The 17138-nt window shown below is 45.6% G+C and overlaps 1 protein-coding gene across 1 annotated transcript in view; it reads right to left on the bottom strand.

Annotated features, from left to right (window-relative positions):
• Nucleotides 1–17138, bottom strand: part of PROX1 (prospero homeobox 1) — a 54809-nt gene that overhangs the window by 13630 nt on the left and 24041 nt on the right. The window lies entirely within an intron of this gene.

Below are 17138 nucleotides of genomic sequence, written 5' to 3'. Positions count from 1 at the left end.
AGATGCTTTAGTAACTCCTCATTGAGATTATCAGACAAAAAGGGAAGGACAGATACGTTATTGCTGTTCCTCTCCACGGTCTCACTCCCACTGAATTCTCCTGCCAGAGGTGGAAGAGGGGAATCGCGGAGCTATGAAAGATGGTGACAAGATGCTGCGACTAGGGGGTCTCCCTTAGCAGTCACACACGCATTTATCCTGCGTGTACAGCCGGGGACCAGCTGGCCCTTCAGAAGGGCAGAAAGGGTGCAGGGGATGGTGAGATTGTGTTCCAATGCCCTCTCATTATGGGGAAGGATTGGATGGGAAAACAGGCACGAATGGGCTTTGTATCCAAATAGTATCCAAATGTAAGGTGGTGGTTAGAACCTTAAGGAGGAGTCCATCCACTTCCTAGGAGCCAGTTCACTGTGATTATTAAGTGTATGCAAAGCAGTGTCTTGAGAGATGCTTTGAGGAGGTTCATGTGGCTGATTTTATTGGCCGAGTCAACACACTGAGAAAAGTTGCTTTGTGTTTCCCAAGTTTTATTTCAGTCATTTCATGATTGTGACTAGAATCCTGTCAGGGGCTGAACGGCCACATAAGCTTCCCTGGAAAGGCCAATTTTAAAATCAACTCTAGAGACTAGGTTTTGTGTATTAGGCACTGAGCACCACAGTCAAAGAGCAAGGTGTTATATTTAAGAGTTCCTACCAAATGGCTACATGGCGTTTAAAATTTAATAGGATGCTCGCACCTCTGTTTCAAAGGACTGGGATTATTCAGGGAGCGCTGGCTACAAAACTGCTTGCAGACGCTACACCGCATGAGGCCGAGGAAGATTCTGCAGCCACAACCGGGCTTCAGACTAAAGTCTCTCTGACTCTGATGCTCCAGGTGGCTTCAGCTTTCAGGGACCTTACAGGATTAGGTCAGTGTGATGCCCACACAATTTTAGGCCTATGAGTGGGCTCACCTCCTACTTACATGTTTTGCTACTTAAATATGTGAAGGCTAAATGCTTATAGGAAGTGGCTAGAGTTCAAGGCTATCCTTAAAACAAAACAACGAAAAAAGACACCCCCCCCCCGCCATGTTTCCTCCGTCTAAGCAAAGGAACACATGGCAGTAACAGTCTGTATCAATTTTTTGTAAACCTTCAAAAGAACAATGTTCTGTTGAGCAAAATTCAGTAGCATTCTGTAAACATTAATTTAAGGAAATCAATAGACTCAGTGAACTAAAGCCATATTGCAAGATAAACTGGCCAGAGTGCCACTTTGTCAAATAGATTTTCGTTTTCTCGGCCTGATAAAGACAGTTTCAAAACGGGGCAAACGTGTTGCAACCAAGGTTTGAAAAAAGTATGTGGCCTTCAAACAGTCTGCTCATTCTTCCTACAAAGCTGGATAAACATACTTTAAAAGTGATAAGATGGTTTAGAATTGATCTGGCTTTCAAATTTTACATAGGGTAGATTTCTTGGTTGTCTCACAGGAAAAGAGGAAAAACAAAATAACGCGCACATTCAGAATAGAAAATAAAGGTACTTGGGAGAAGGGGTTAAATTGTCTTGAGAAAAAGAGCTCTGGGGGCAGTGTCGGTTGATGCTTGATTTTAAAAAAAGAAAGGAAGAAAGAAATCTTTATTCATGCTGACCTGATGGGCAACAGGCTTTCTTGCCAAACTCCAAAAGCCAAACTCTCTAGTGGGTTTGGGATCAGAGGTTTCAGCTGGTGGAAGCTGCTCCATTCTGTGAGCACCATGCAGTGTCATATTAATATGCAAGGGAGGAGCTGGGGGCGGGGAGGCCAACCTGGGGAAGGGCCGGGGAAGGACCCTGAGTGGGCGAGATCCACGCAACAGCCTCAAGATTTCTCTCAGCCAGCCTGCAAGAACTGCAGGGATAATTAGGAAAAGTGGCAAAAGGAAAGCCTGTCTCTTGTCTTGTGGCTACAGCAGGGACCTGCACTGAGCTTGTGGGAATACACTTCCGAGTGAAATTGCCCGCCATCCCCTGATGCCACAGCAGCTCTTATAAATGCCGGCAAAGTGGTGCCCGGCTAGGACATGGTGCAAACAGTCTGTTGGAGGGAATGTAGTAAAAAGAACGAAGGGTCACATGGGAACTGCAAGGAGGGAGGTTAAGGATCTACCTTGACTGGACAGTGGAGCGCCATGGCAAAGGATGCCAGGCAGTGGACTCTGGTCTGCGGTGTGGCCGTATGGGCTTGGCCATCACCCCTCACGTGGACTTCTCTCAACAGCGCGAAGGAAGGGCCAAGGCTGCCCTGAGGAGTTTCTTTGTTTCCTCATCTGAATTTGAATCTTTCACCTTTTAAGAGTGGGTATTCACAAAATACAGAATTCACAATAAAATTCCTATACGTTTCAGGTGTTGATAACATACACATTGATAAAATGTGCTGGGATTGAGCATTTGGAAAAACTGTGACTTTAGGTAATAAAAAAGACTGCCTTCACATCGATGCTACCTGTTAATAATTTGTGTATACATTTTAAACTGTGTAAACATCCCACTGGCAACTTTGCCTATAGATACCAAGATAAATAACCATGTCTCCCACAGCCCCAGAAAAGGAAGTCCTAGCTTGCTGGGAATGGAATGATGAATGCCTTTATAATAAACTCTATGAGGCTGTCAAAATTATTTTGTGCTGCTGAAATCTGGTTCACCAAATATGCCTAAAGTGGCTAGTTTGCTTGCTCATGCTTGGAGGTCTTGGTGTTGTATGTATTAGGAAATACAATAGTTGTCATGTTATTCGTTGTAATGAGTTAAATTTTCCTTCTCTCCCAAACACGTCTCAACACATGACTCCAAGTTTAAACGAGCATCAGTCAAAATAAAACAAACACAGAATCATAGAAAAGGCATCAAAAACTAAAATCTCATATTTTCTCCCATCCCTCCACCCCCAAGAGACTATAAAGATACTCTCCCATCTTAAAAACAAGGGTGAGCTCTCTGCTGGAATGACACATCTGGTAGGCTGTTCGGATAAGATCGGACCGAGACTACTGCATCAAAGAAGCGTAGTTTTGGAACTTCAGAACTAGAAAGGATCTCAGAGAGTTCATGTTCTACCAAAGAGAGAAAAAGCCTCAGCCAGGGGTCGGCAAACTTTTTCTATAAAGGGCTGGACAGTAAATACATAGGCTTTGTGGACTACATTTGGTCCCTGCTGCATATTCATCTTTTTCACATTGCTTTACAAATAAAACCCTTCTTAACAAGGGTCATAAAAAACAGATTCAGTGCCAGAGCTGGCCTGTAGGCCAGAGCGTGCCAAACCCTGCTCTCAGCCAAACTTAAGAGCTAACCACTTTTCTGAAGGCCTAATGCTCTTTCATTCTTCTCTAATCCTGTGTCAGCACACTGGTAGTTCTTGCAAGGGTAGCTGGGATCAACATACCCGAATTCAACCTACATTGTCACGCCACTCCTCAGATGCGTGTAAGGCTGGCCGTGTCTACAGGAATAATTAATGGACCACACAGAGAGATGCGAAGAACCAGGTGGACCTCAGTCTTGCCCTGCTTTGACAGGGAGCTTTTCGTTAGGAGCTTTCCTGCCAGCAAATATTCAAACGAACTACATGGAGGAATCTATCCCTCCTTCGCGACACAGGTAATGAGTCAGCTTCGAGGGGAAAATAAGCAGTATACCAGTCACTCTGCAGGCTTAACTAACTTCCCTTCAAGTCAACCCCATGAATTATGTGCCAACCGCGTCTGAGTTCAAGACAGGCTCATAGTGCTTGAAGTTTAACTTTTGCTACCATTACTGGGTGAGGCAGTAGGATAAATAGGGCCAAGCTTGCTGCCCTTCTTGGATGGGAGATTATTCAAAAACAACATGGCATCAACTCTCCAATATTGCACAAAGGAAGCTGGGGCACAGATAATCCGCAGTTACTCCTGTTTCGTTGGAGAATGCATTCCGTGATTGTTTTCTGCAGAGGTTTACCTTCATAATTCAGCTTTGCCCAGGCTAGCATCAGAACTAGCGTGTGCCCTTTATTCATGTGGATGGAGCAATGTGAGAGAGAAGCCTAGGGAGAAATTGCTGGGAAGTGGGGTTGAGGCAGGACAATGAGAATAGCATTGCTCAGAGTAAGCACCAAAGAAGGCACTGGGAGATACGGATGCTAGATGAACAGAGCTTCGGAGAACGCCGGGTCACGGGAGACACCGCCTCTCTGCTGACAACAGCTGATGCAGCCCCAATAATACCTGGGTTGTTTTGGGAAGGGACTGGGATGAAAGGCAAAAAAGTCAGAAAAATTCTGCTTTGTGTTCTAGGGAACTCTATGGGTTTCTCCTCCAGGCGTACCCTTTGCAAAACTAAGCATGAGCCGTATTTCAAAAGCAACCTAAGAGTTTTGTGAAGGACTTTGACATTCCTTTTTCGAGAAAGGTAAATAGCTCAGAAAGTCAGAGAAACAGATTCCAGAAGGGCCCCGGGAGCCTTTGGAAGTCCTCTAGAACCCTACCGACACCTCATGGGTCTGGAGGTCATGTTTGCGGTGGGAAGACTTAGGATGCTGTCGAGGCCCGGGACTGGCCCTGCTGAAAGGCAGGGTCAGAAGTCTACATACAAATTATTTTGTACACCTTCAGGTCATTTAAGATGATGAATCTCTGGGAATTCCCTGGCAGTCCAGTGGTTAGGACTCCACGCTTTCGCTGCTGAGGGCACGGGTTCAATCCCTGGTCGGGGAACTAAGATCCTGCAAGCTGCGCAGCACAGCCAAAAAAAAAAAAAAAAAAGATGATAAATCTTTGAAAAATACTCTCTGTATTAAAGGAAGTACAGTGGCCTTGAGAGCACAGCCGACTTCTGCTTCTGATCATGCCTCTTCCTTCACCCCTACTCAAACCCCCATATCTGTTCTCAGTGAATATATTACCTTTTACTAAGAGTCATTTTTAGTACCAGATTTTATTTTCCACTGTTAAGGTAGCCTTAAAAAAAAACAAAACAGAGGTTGGGTACAATTACCGTAAGAAAGATAGAAAAGACATGTCCAAGTGAACTGTGTGAGGATTTGATACCTCCCGAACACAAAGTTGTACATACAAAATCCCAGTGGAAAAGACATTCCTGATTGATTACTATCATTTGGGACATGCTTAAAGGGAAGGATGATGTTGCTTTTACAAAAACTACCAACCAAGCCTAGTAGTGACGGTAGTTATAACATCTAAAACAATTAATTCTGTCTTGAAAGAGGGGAGATGTTGTATATTCTACAGAAGTTAATACGTATTACACAGGCCGATTGTCTGGGCTGAGTTGTGGCCTCGGTGGAACGTGTGTGGGGACAGGTATACAGGCTCTCTGTTAGTTTGTTCAGGTCCATATAGTCTCCTAGAAAACCCACAGGCATGAGGGCTTCTCGGATGAATGACCTCACTGTTTGGCTGCCCTAGCCACCACAACAAAGTGAGCAGCAAATATAATGCCAATAAATTGTCTATGAATTTGAAAAATTCGCCTCTATAATCCCAGCAAGGGAGTTGCTACATCTCCAAGGGCACTGTTAAAAGATCTGCAAAGAGGGCCTTGGGAGAACACTAAACTGGGCACCCTGGAGATTTTTACTGAGATAATTAAGACACGGCAGCACCCCAAGGGTGGAAGTGGCCCCACCTGGTTGCCATCCGTATTCCCAGGGCCTCCACAGTCACTGCTTAAAGCTTTGCATCTTGCACGGGACTTATGTAGAGAAGGCATAATGTCTTCTGTTCTAGAATCGCAGAATTTCAGAGCTAGAACAAAGCTCTGTCTTGAATCTTATCACTTTACAGGTGAACAAAGTGGAGCCCACAGAGGCAGGTGTTGCCAGGGGCAGACCCTCCAATCTGGGGCTCCTTCCACGCTACCCTGTCATCTCGTGGCTGCCCTTCTCATCTGGAACCCATGACTCCAGAAGCCCGGAGATGTTCCGGGCTGCTGTCATCTTTATAGCCAACCTTGGGGCAGGAGGAATCACTTTCTCTTTTCAAAACCAGTTTTGCACTGACTCTTTGTCCCAATTCTAACGGGAACTCCCTGTTTGCTCTTCTGTTTGTTTGTTTTCCTGTTTAGGGTCAGCAGGAAATGATGCAAGAGTTGGGTTACTGACAGTGGCGACAAGGGAACTTCTCTTTGGCTTGACAAATGAATGAAAGCAAATGCTTACATAGCGCTGACTTTGTGCTAACATATTCATGGACATTCATTTAATTCTCACAACAACTCCGTGAGGTAGGCACTATCATTTCCCCCATTTTACAGATGAGGACACTGAGGCAGGCACGGAGAGGGTAAGACACTTGCCAAGGTTTCACTGCTAGAAAGTGTCAGCGCTGGGATTTGATCCCAGGGACTGGTTCCAGAAACCATGCTCTTAAGTGCTACGCTATTATTAGTCCAGGACCACTGACATTGGAAAGACTCCCCCAAAGGAAGTCCCTTTTAAGATCTCAAGGTGACGTTTTTATGTAAAATTATACCTACTTGTAAGTGAACATTTTGTTTCCTGCTTGAGAATAATACAGAGATCAGAGCTTTCTTGCCTTAGTTGTCATTTTTATAGACTCAAGCCCAAGGTTAAGGCTGTGTCTTCATGACGTCAAACACTCCAATACGTTACCTACAAAAACACTGAAAACCTCTGCACAGCAGGGTGGATCTGTGCAATTTTTATTTGGCTGGATGTGTTCCGTAGACACAATCAGATTTGCAAGAATACTTGCCAAGGGTCTCATAAATTGGTCTCATAGGATCATTTGAACCAGTAAGTGCTACTGAGATGCTAGTCAAGAAATCCAGCCTCTGAGGATGAACTTTGGGGGCGATCAAAAAAGTCGCATTGGAGGTGTACGTGAGGTATAAAACCGTGATGTGGCCGCCCACTGGAATTCTGCCCTGGTGTCCTGTAATTGTAACTGTCCCTCAGGAAAACGTGGTCCTGCCGGAAGAGCATTACAGAAGGGCTGCTAAAATGATCAGGCGCAACCCACTTACTGTACGAGATTAGACTTTTAAAAAGGATTAGAGCTCCTTAATCTGGAGAAATGAAGATTAAGAGGGAGTGACGATCAAAGTCTCTAAAATCAGAGAGGAAATGGAGAATATGGCCACAGTCCTGTTCACAAATCCCAGGATATTCTAACAAGGGATATCCCTTTGGAGTTCCAGGGAAATCACTTTAACAGCCATACAAAGAAGATACTATTTTCAAAGCAGGTAAGAAATTTAGAGAATTACTACCTTGAGAAGTGGTGTATTCTGAGAATGGAGTTACATTTTTAAAAAGGTTTTAATAAACCCAGGGGTGATAAAACCATAATGATCTAAAAATGGCAGGTTAGGAATGTTCTGGGGACATCCTGAGTCTTTCGAAAATGATGCAATCAGTGACAGGTACCCGCCTCTCCCGACATGCTCCCTGCCCAGGGCTGGTGGCCTACTGATCTGGCCACCTCTGTCCTCACTTTGTTACCTAGCTTGTTCCTAATATTCAGAACAGGGGTCAATGACTGGTAAGCTCAGAAACCTAGTACAAAACAGCAACTCATTCCTCGGAGGGGGTTTTCTTTAATCCTTGCCAGGGTCTTTGTCCTCAGATTCCGAATTAGAATTCAGGACAGTGATCTGACCATGCTTCCTATAAAAATATGAACTTACTCCTTTCGGTAGACCTTAAAATTAAAATCTACATTTTACTCAAACAGAGAGACGTTGGAAACGTCTTACGTTGCAGTGGTGGGGGGACAGAACTGGTTAAACTCTCTATTGGAGAAGCTGCAAACACAGATCAATTAACTCACATTTAAGGGGAAATTAAACATACCGATTATGTAGTACCCATCACAGCCCAAGATATTAAGCTCTAAAATTTCCTGCAGTTAATGTAGAAATCAGCACACCTTAAGAAAAGCTGTGGCTCCATCGAACATATAGAATAAAACTTGAGAGAAATGTTTTAGCTCGTTTCCAAAACAGCCACGTGTTCGTCACTTTAAATATCTAATAATAGGTCATTGTTGGGGAGCCAAAGGCAGCCAAAAATAAATAAATTTAAAAAAAAAAAAAGGTTATGAGGAGGAGGGGGCAGGGGATTTTGGGAGGGGGTAGAGTGCAGACGAAGATGCCATGCAGAGAAAAAGAACCTTCAGATGACTATAACATGCTCAGCGAGGCATGAAGAATATTTTCTGTACTCACATTTTAGACTGCTTGCTGAAGATTGGTAAAACGTGGCAATGTGCAGGAGGAAATAAAAGAGCCGAGGAGAGGGAAGGGGCTGCAGGAGAAAGGAATCCATCTCTAAGCAAATGCCTAATAAGTCCTCATTCTAACCGTAAGTACCACTGTAAGTTGGGAGCAATCCCGTGGTATCTTTTCAAACTGCAAGTTTGAAAACGTTAGTCCTCATGTTGGGGAGATATTCAGAATCACTATTCGTCTGGGGAGGAGAGAAGTAGGAAGGTGGGAAGGGGTGAGGATGGGTTAAGGGGTAAAGAGTTGCCTTGTTTCGCGTTGTGCACTTTCAAGGGCTCTGGGCAAGAACACTGGGACATCTGGAGTTCAGAAGTCGAGGAAAATGGGGAAGAACCAGGAAGATGAATACGCGATCATCAGCTACACAAAAGAACGGAGCCGAAAGAAGCCTGGATTTGGGCACTCGCGTCTGGCAAGGAGGCCGCCAGCAGGGCTAATGAAGCATTTGTGGTGCAGGACGATTGCCAGCGCAACAAAGAAGATGTGCTTGGGCTCTGCAGATGTGCCAGGGCCCCCAGAGCAAAATAATGACATAATCACCATCAGTGTCACAGACCAGACTGTACACAAGGTGACAGGGGAGTAGGGGGGCTGTAATACACACACGGGGAGGACTCGCCGGGGCCCATGGCGGCTGCGCCCTGAGGCCTGGGATGCAGGCAGGACTACCTGCCTACCTCTCTCTAGCTGTATCTCACATCCTAAGGTGAGGCTTGTCCCCACCATTGGTGGCTGTGTTTTATCCAATCCCAGCTACTCCTGAAGAGGCCACAGAAATCTGAAAAGCTTACGAGAGATTCAGACTGGTTGGAAAAGGCTGGAAAAAGAGAAGGAAGGGGAGAAACGGAAGGAAAGAGTTTTGAGTAAAACTCCCTGTGATTCTGCTAAGTTCTGTGCTCCAACTTCCACGAACCTGACCCTAGCCATTCAACCCAACCCGAGGGACAAACATTAGCATGAGTGTCAAGGTTTCCTGCTGCAAAGAAAATGCAAGAAATATTTGGGGGCGCCTGGAGGGAGGATCACACAGTAGCAATAAATGGTCCACCTCAAAGCAGAGCACGAAAACAACAGGAAGGCAGGAGGGAGCTGCCCCTGCCCATTTTAAACAAGGTCTCTCAGCTGGCCTCGGCACCTGCCCTGGCTCCAGCTTCGTAAGGTGGGTGTGTTAGTACAGCTGTCTGGCTTTTAAGTGACTTTTGTCAGTTTGAAAGTGAAAAGTCTGTTTGAGGAGCTGAAAGAACAATAGCCCAGAGGCCGGAAGAAGGGCTGGCAACACAAAGGACTTAGGCTACACTACTGTCCCTTTTCATTACTTCTAATGAAAGATTCATAAGGATAACTTAAATTTTTTATGATCCCCTTTTTGGTATGACTCTAGTAGTTGTGTCAACTTCCAGATCCAGGTTCTCTTTCAATAGCAAAGGGTCTGTTGTGAAAGTGTCTTCAAAGAGCAACAGGGACAGAATAGATTCTGGCCATCCTGTAGGCCCCCTTCTCCAGAAGACACTGTTCTCAGGGACACAGAAATGCTCTTTAAATACGGTTTCCTTCTGCCTTGAGGTCTCTGTGAACACTACCGGGAAGCGATCTTAAACCTCTCTAACGTGCTAGTTCAACTGCTCCTAGGAAGAACGAGTCTATTTGTTTTCTTGGCTTCACTCTATTTAACAGGAACGGTAGTATAATCACCACTAACCGCTCTCTTTTCCCTTTACTTTGCAAATAGCTGTCTCCATAGTGCATCTTTATTCGGTGTCTCAGCCAAAAGGGCAGGGGTAGGGAGGGGGGGCGGGGAACAGGTTGTATTTGTTTTATGTCCTGTTACCAAATAGCACTGAAGACTGGCTTGAGGCAATCGTTGAAGGTGAAACAATATTTTAAAACGAGGATAATCTACTTTCAAGAACCAAAGTCCTATGCTTCATCAGAAGAATGTTTGCAAAAACATTCATTCTGGCAAGTGTACACTGAAGTGGTTAAGAGAAGTGAGTGAATGATCATTTCATTTTCTGCCCTATGGTTGAAAAAGAACCCAACAGTTAAAAGTGCACTAAAATCCTGGGGGCGGGGCCGGGGTGGGATGGGGTGAGGAAATGTGATTTAAAATGTTATCTGCCACGTGAAAAGGGATCACCAACTTTTGAACGAGCCTGGGGTTCGCTAAATGAGTTTGTTTAATCTAGGCGAAATAAACAGGCTGCTTTTCAAAAGGTGGTTAGACCTGCAGACATTTAATCCAGGATGGGCCGAACACAATGATACCGACCCACTGAAAGCTCCAACCACCACCGGCGGCTCTCAGCAGAGAACGGGCTCCCTTTCTCCTATTGATAACCCTTTGTGGGGCACAGAGAAAGAGGCGAGGCGAGGAGAACTGAACGTCAGACAATGGCCATCATGCCACACACTGTCTCTGAACTTTCCTCATCTCTGAAGGACAATTAATTATGAAGGCCTTAGGGGTAGGTCGAAGCAAGGGAAAAACCCAATGCTGTCCCAGCAGTGGACGCGGCTGCCACCTCTGTGTTTGCTAAATGGCTTTGCCTGTTGGGGTACAGCCACCAAGAGAGCCAATAGATCACTGGGCGGGGGGAGGTGTGGGAGGAAAGCAAAAGATTTTTTTGTGTGTGCGCCTGCCCTTGTATAATTCTATTCTCACTGTGAACTCATCCATACACAAAACACAAGGACAATTTTTTTTTTTTTAAAGAGAGAAAAGCCACAGGGTAGGTTGCAGCAGAAACGGCCTCTCAGTGGTGTGTTAAAAAGGATGGTCTTTTCACCAAATCATTTCACAGAGGCAAAACAGACAAACACAAAGAGTTGAGACTTTTTCTCTGACATTAAATGGAGTAACTGATAAGGTCAGACATATGATACCTAAAGACATGAATCTGTGAACTCTTGAAGTCAAAGGGCCTCTCTGTGCCGAGGAACAATCTTTCAAAGGAAATAGATCATAGAACTCCACTGAATCTGCTTTAAACTTTATGAAGCAGGAGGAGAAAAAGCTCTAAGTAGGGAAGCTTGACAGAAGAGCCTTGAACTATTTTCTGAAGGAAAGATGAGACCCTCCCTAGGCTGCCACAAAACATCTTTTTTTTTTTTTTTCTAAAGGCTCCTCTGAACTTTGATACCAAGACACTGCCATTGAAAGTTGTATAATTATGTGCTATAGCCACTGTAGAAAATGCTTTGTTCCCCCCAACAAAGGACAATAAGCAAAGTAAAGCGACATTACACTGTATCTTTTTCTTTAAGAATGTTGAGAAAGGTCATGGAATGCTATAACTAATAAAGCTGTTGAGTAAGGAGGTTTTAACGTTGATCTTACTGTGCTTGAATGTAACCCAATGACAAAAAAGACACAGGGCGCTAAAAATGCAACGACATTACCAACTAGATGATAAATCAATGGGCCTGCTTCATTATTACTGATCAACACCTTGAATCCCAAATGGACAGCGGTGTAAAAATGAAGCTTCGGGCACGCAGTCCTCCCTGTGCCCTCCCCTACCCCTGCCAACCCCCCCTTCCCCACCCAGCCTGGCGTCTTTACTGCTCCCTCCTTCAAATTTCAGGCAATCATTCTGTACGAGGAATATGTTTCCAGATAGCCATGTGTGTACATATATTTAGAGAACATTCATTTAGTCTCTTAAAAGATCAATTTGGCTTGTCAATGGGGGGACTGGCAGGGAAGGAAACGGTAAAGGTTTCTTTTCCTCCTTGCCACCCACCAAGAGTGCGTTGTGTGATCGTTTAAATGGCACCTCGGCTTTGAGGCCAAAAGACTGCAAGAGCAGTAAAAGGGTTTCCCTCCTGTGCCAGTTTTCCAAATGATCACTCATATTTAAGTATCTATTTGGAGCAGAGGGAAGCGCTTCCTAAATCCACCTGTCCTCATTTTTATTTAAAGAGGTGACAGGGCGAATGAAAGACTTCCAAATATATTAAATCTTCTTAAACGTGCGTCGTGTGGAAAGCGGGAGTGGGCTGGGAATGGGGGTGAGCCTGGTGGAGGGAGTAGATGCACTATATGTGTTTAAGTGTCATGTGTTTGGGTGGGTGTGTGCGTGGGGGGGATGTGAGGAGTGCTGCCTTTTCATTTTCTCTTTCTAAGAGGAGAGTGAGAAGACACAGAGAGAGGCCTGCAGAAGTACCCTTCTTGCCTGTCATGTGACACCTAGAAATAAGTCAAACCACTGGCTCCACGATGGAGCGTCTGCCCCGTGAGTTATTAGTATCTTAGGAAATGACATTTACAAGCCCACTAATCAATGAATCAAGTTCTCTTTTCTATTTGTTTCTAAGCCTTCCATCCAAAGCCCTGGGTCTTTATTGAGGGCAAGGGAAGTTAGTCACTCCTCCTGCGAGTTTGGACCCTGCCCGCAGTTAATTGGCTAGCCACTAATGGCCCACGGGGGACGCCTGGCTGACCACGGCGGGGGAAGAGCTAGCTCATGGGAATGGAGAAAAGGAGAAGGAGTGCTCAGGGAAGTCTTGGAAATTGATCGCAAGCCTTGCCTTCTTTCCTGCCCCAGTTGTGAAGGAAACAGAAAAGCAATACAGTCCAAAGCACATGCCCCTGCGGTCAGAAGGGTCAGCCCGGAAGAAGGGGTCTGCTACATTCTCTTCCCATCCTCCACGCAGGCCATCCCAGACCCCAAGCTCTGGGTCATCCTGCCTTTCCCAGCGGCCAGCCTACCTCAGTCAACCTAGGGTGGCTGTCTTCCGGCTCCCTGAGCAGTGCGTTTAAGCTTTGTGACTTACACAGATCAGTTGCCTTAGTTGAGTTCTCTGCAAAAACGGGTCAACCTGCCTTGGAAACTGACAGCGCTCATTGCCTTCTTTCCCTGCCACAGTTGTGAGGGAAACAGAAGTAATAAAATTCAACTCCTATGCCCCTGAAGTCAGAAGTATCAGTGTGATTTAAAAACTGGGAAGGAATCCCAAACCTCATTTCCCTCCCTATAAAAATCAATTTTGGAAGCTCTTCAAAATGAAGTGAGAATGAAGCATGGCAATATATACCATAACACCTGGAACGACAAATGTATTGTTACCCATCTCATTTAACGTGAGAAGCGGGAGTTAAAAATGAGGCCTGGACTTCCCTGGTGGCGCAGTGGTTGAGAGTCCGCCTGCCGATGCAGGGGACACGGGTTCGTGCCCCGGTCCGGGAAGATCCCACATGCCGCAGAGCGGTTGGGCCCGTGAGCCATGGCCGCTGAGCCTGCGTGTCCGGAGCCTGTGCTCCGCAACGGGAGAGGCCACAGCAGCGAGAGGCCCGCGTACCGCAAAAAAAAAAAAAAAAAAATGCGGCCTGTCACTGAACGTGCCTGTCTGAACACCTTCACGGACTCGTGCTGGGAGGGAGATGCCCGACCCCTGTCCTGTAGCCAACTTTCTTCCCTTGAGCACAAGCTGAAAGCGTGGTTCATCCCCCCCTACCCGCCCCCTTCAGTGTCTTCTTCCACATCCCCTGGGTCTTCTCAAGCTCTCACCACCCCAAGTCTGAATGCCGTGCCAAGAATCTTGGCAATTGTGTAAACTGATACAAAAGGCAGAACAGGCTCTCCTGTCACTTAGAAGGTTCTGACTCATACAAGACAGGAAATGCGCAGGGTCTAGAAGAGCAGGGAGATGCAAGCCACTCCCTCTGCACTAGTGATAAACCTTCCCCATCTGCTTTATTTTCCCGCAGGCCAGGGGTCAGCAGCCACTCCAGCCTTGAGAGCCATCAGCAGCAGGGGCTGGAGGGGGGTGGCGCTTAGCAGTGACAGAGGTGCCACCAGCAAGCTTATGACAGAGGCAGAGATGGAGCAGAAAGCTGAGAAAAGACAAGGGGAGGAGGAGGAGGGAAAGAAGGAAGGAGAAGGTAGCAAAGGACAGAAAAGCATTAGCCTCACCCCCGCTCTCTCTCCCTGGCTCCCCTGTTCCCACCCATTTAGAACTACTTTAGAAACAGTATAAAGCTTTAGGCAAGCTGAAGTATTTCTGGTATTAATATCCATATCATTAGTACTCACATTAAATTAATTAATATTCGTAGACCACTTAGAAGAGTGCCCAGAACATACTAAACAGTCAATAAATGTGAGCTATTTTATCATTGCTACAAACCACTGATTAACTGATTGAGAAATTTTAAAATGCAATCAAGAAGACGTTTTATTATTTGGCCAGCTAATGGTTGGTTTAATATATTCCTTTAAATTGATTGGATCTTTGGGCATCATGTAGGCATAACTTCCGTCTCTCTACTAGGCCCCATATCTGGTTAAAAATTTCAGAATAAACCAGGCGTACAGTTCTCTACTTTGCCATCTTCTTCACTTGCTCATTTTAGACTGCAGATGCACTTGACTTGCTCGTCAGGGGAGAAACTTAGATGCAAAAGTCAAGCAGTGCATGCAATAGCAGCTGAGGTATCGGATAGAGGTGCTGGGTCTACTTCTGGCTCACAGCCACGGTCCACACTGGAAGAGCAACAATGATAAGACCAGTGGCTTTTTTTTTTTTACAAATTTATTTATTTATTTTTGGCTGTGTTGGGTCTTCGTTGCTACGCGCAGGCTTTTTTTAGCCACAACTACTGAGCCCGCGAGCCACAACTACTGAAGTCCGCGCGCCTACAGCCCCTGCTCCGCAACAACAGAAACCACCGCTATGAGAAGCCCGCGCACTGCAACGAAGAGTAGCCCCTGCTCACCGCAATTGGACCAGCGGCTTTTTAAGCATCTCACTTAAGCACTGACCTCCATGCACAAAGGCACAGAAAAGAAGGATCATCTTATCTGAAGATTTTATTAGTAAGTGCCCCAAACTGAGAGGCTAAATTAAAAACTATTTCATGATATTAGGATCATATGTGGTGGTAGGGGTGTGTATGTGCATATGTGTGGGTAAGTGGAGGGGGCAGGGCAGAATCCAGCTCCTGCTTTGTTCTTAGCACATTTCCGGAAAGAGCCTAGTTTTTACCGAAGGAGGAATAAGGCCCAGAATAGTCCAATAACTTGTCTGAAGTCACATGAGAAGTGACAAAATTGCTCCCTGGGCCCCATACTCTTTGCACTGAAGCAGTCTTAAAATAGACACTGCAGATAAAGGAGAGGTGGCCTGGCTGGAAGTGGATATGATTCACAAAGAGAGGAATATCAGATGGTAATCATATTAAAGGAGGATTTAGTTGATGCTAAATGGAGCAGCTTGTTGGGTATCTCTTGATTCCAGCCATCCCCTGTTTGTGTCATTTTGGCCCTTGCGCTGAGTAGGGGATTAAAACCAACCAGGTAAGGTTTACACGACCCTAAAAAATCCTAATGGGCACTGTCAGGATTTGTTCTCTTGAGTATGTTACTCAGCAAAAATGCACAAACCATCCCGTGGATCTTGGGCAATTCTTTTATGAAGCTTGACGCATGCTGCCAAACGAATATTTATCATAATAAACTGCAATTAGTTCACTAGCACACCGTTGAATTCTCTTAGCTCAAAGCTGACAGCAACAGACTTATCAGAAAGGGGGTGGGGAGATGTGAAGCTTTTAATAAGATTTCTTTAAAATGTTTAGCCATCGTCATCATGCAGGGGAAACGGGTTCGATCCCTGGTCAGGGAACTAAGATCCTACATGCCACAAAGTGTGGCCAAAAAAAAAAAGTTTAGCCATTGTCACATTCTTCAGTTTCAGAAGAAATCTGCTAGAGTGTTCTGTCCAAACAGTAAACCAGTGCTCTGTTCCAACAGAGACTTTAAAATACTGAAGCAGTAAGTACAAGAAGGATCCTCACTTTTAATGTGTTTGGCCAAAGAAAAACTTCGCTTATAACCCATTTGGCAAGAAAAATACATTGGTATTGGATAGCAGAGAGAAACTGGTGGCTTGCAGTATAACTTTCAAGGAAAAACCATGACTTTCCCGCTGCTAAACTTCCCCGTTCAGTTCTTCATAAGCCACAAAAACTGATCTGCTAAGACCACTGGGAGAAGGGTCCCCAGAGGAATGGGCAAGCAGCGGGGGACAGTGGGGTTCAGGTTGGTATTGACAAGGCCAGACCAAGGTGCCCCTTTCTCCTTTTTTTTTTTTTTTTTTGCAGTTCGTGGGCCTCTCACTGTTGTGGCCTCTCCCGTTGCGGAGCACAGGCTCCGGATGCCCAGGCTCAGCGGCCATGGCTCACGGGCCCAGCCGCTCCGCAGCATGTGGGATCTTCCTGGACCGGGGCACGAACCCGTATCCCCTGCATCGGCAGGCGGACTCTCAACCACTGCGCCACCAGGGAAGCCCGCCCCTTTCTCCTTTGACACTGAGAACTTTGTGGGCATTTGGGGGTACCTATCTGAGTAAGGAAAGCAAGAATATTAACATAAGGTCCGCGCATGAGCAGATGTGGGGGAAAAATTCTCCTCCTCAAGTTACTACAAGAGAAGGACCACCTTTGTCAAGCCACAGCCTGTCCATTCTCATCATCAGAGGTTCAGCCTGCAGAACCCTTCCCACATTCCCACTTCCAGCCATCATTGCCCCAGTCAGCAGGGCTCAGCAAAATGCTTTTGTGGGTACTGGGAGATTCGCTAGTGTTGTCTCATGGAAAGTCATCACGTTCAATGAAAAATGCTTGCTGAGGCACCACATCAGCCAGTAAAGAAATGCCTTACTCATAGCCACACATCTCTTATTGTTGTATAGATACGGCTTTCTGGGAATCATCTATACTGCTTCATATGTGCCTGGAATATGCAGGTTGCAGACACATACAAGTATGTATAAGACCGTATGAATGAAGAGCAGCAAGCTCATGAAGCTGCACGTATGCAAACTGAACACACAAGGTTGTCCTCCCAAAAGAACAAAA

The sequence above is a fragment of the Delphinapterus leucas genome, chromosome 1, assembly GCF_059928025.1.
Source record: "Delphinapterus leucas isolate spDelLeu-1000000601 "Yukka" chromosome 1, BTC_Dleu_Yukka2, whole genome shotgun sequence".
Lineage (NCBI taxonomy): Eukaryota > Metazoa > Chordata > Mammalia > Artiodactyla > Monodontidae > Delphinapterus > Delphinapterus leucas.
The sequence above is the reverse complement of the archived record's forward strand: the minus strand, read 5'-3'. Positions and strand labels throughout refer to the sequence as shown.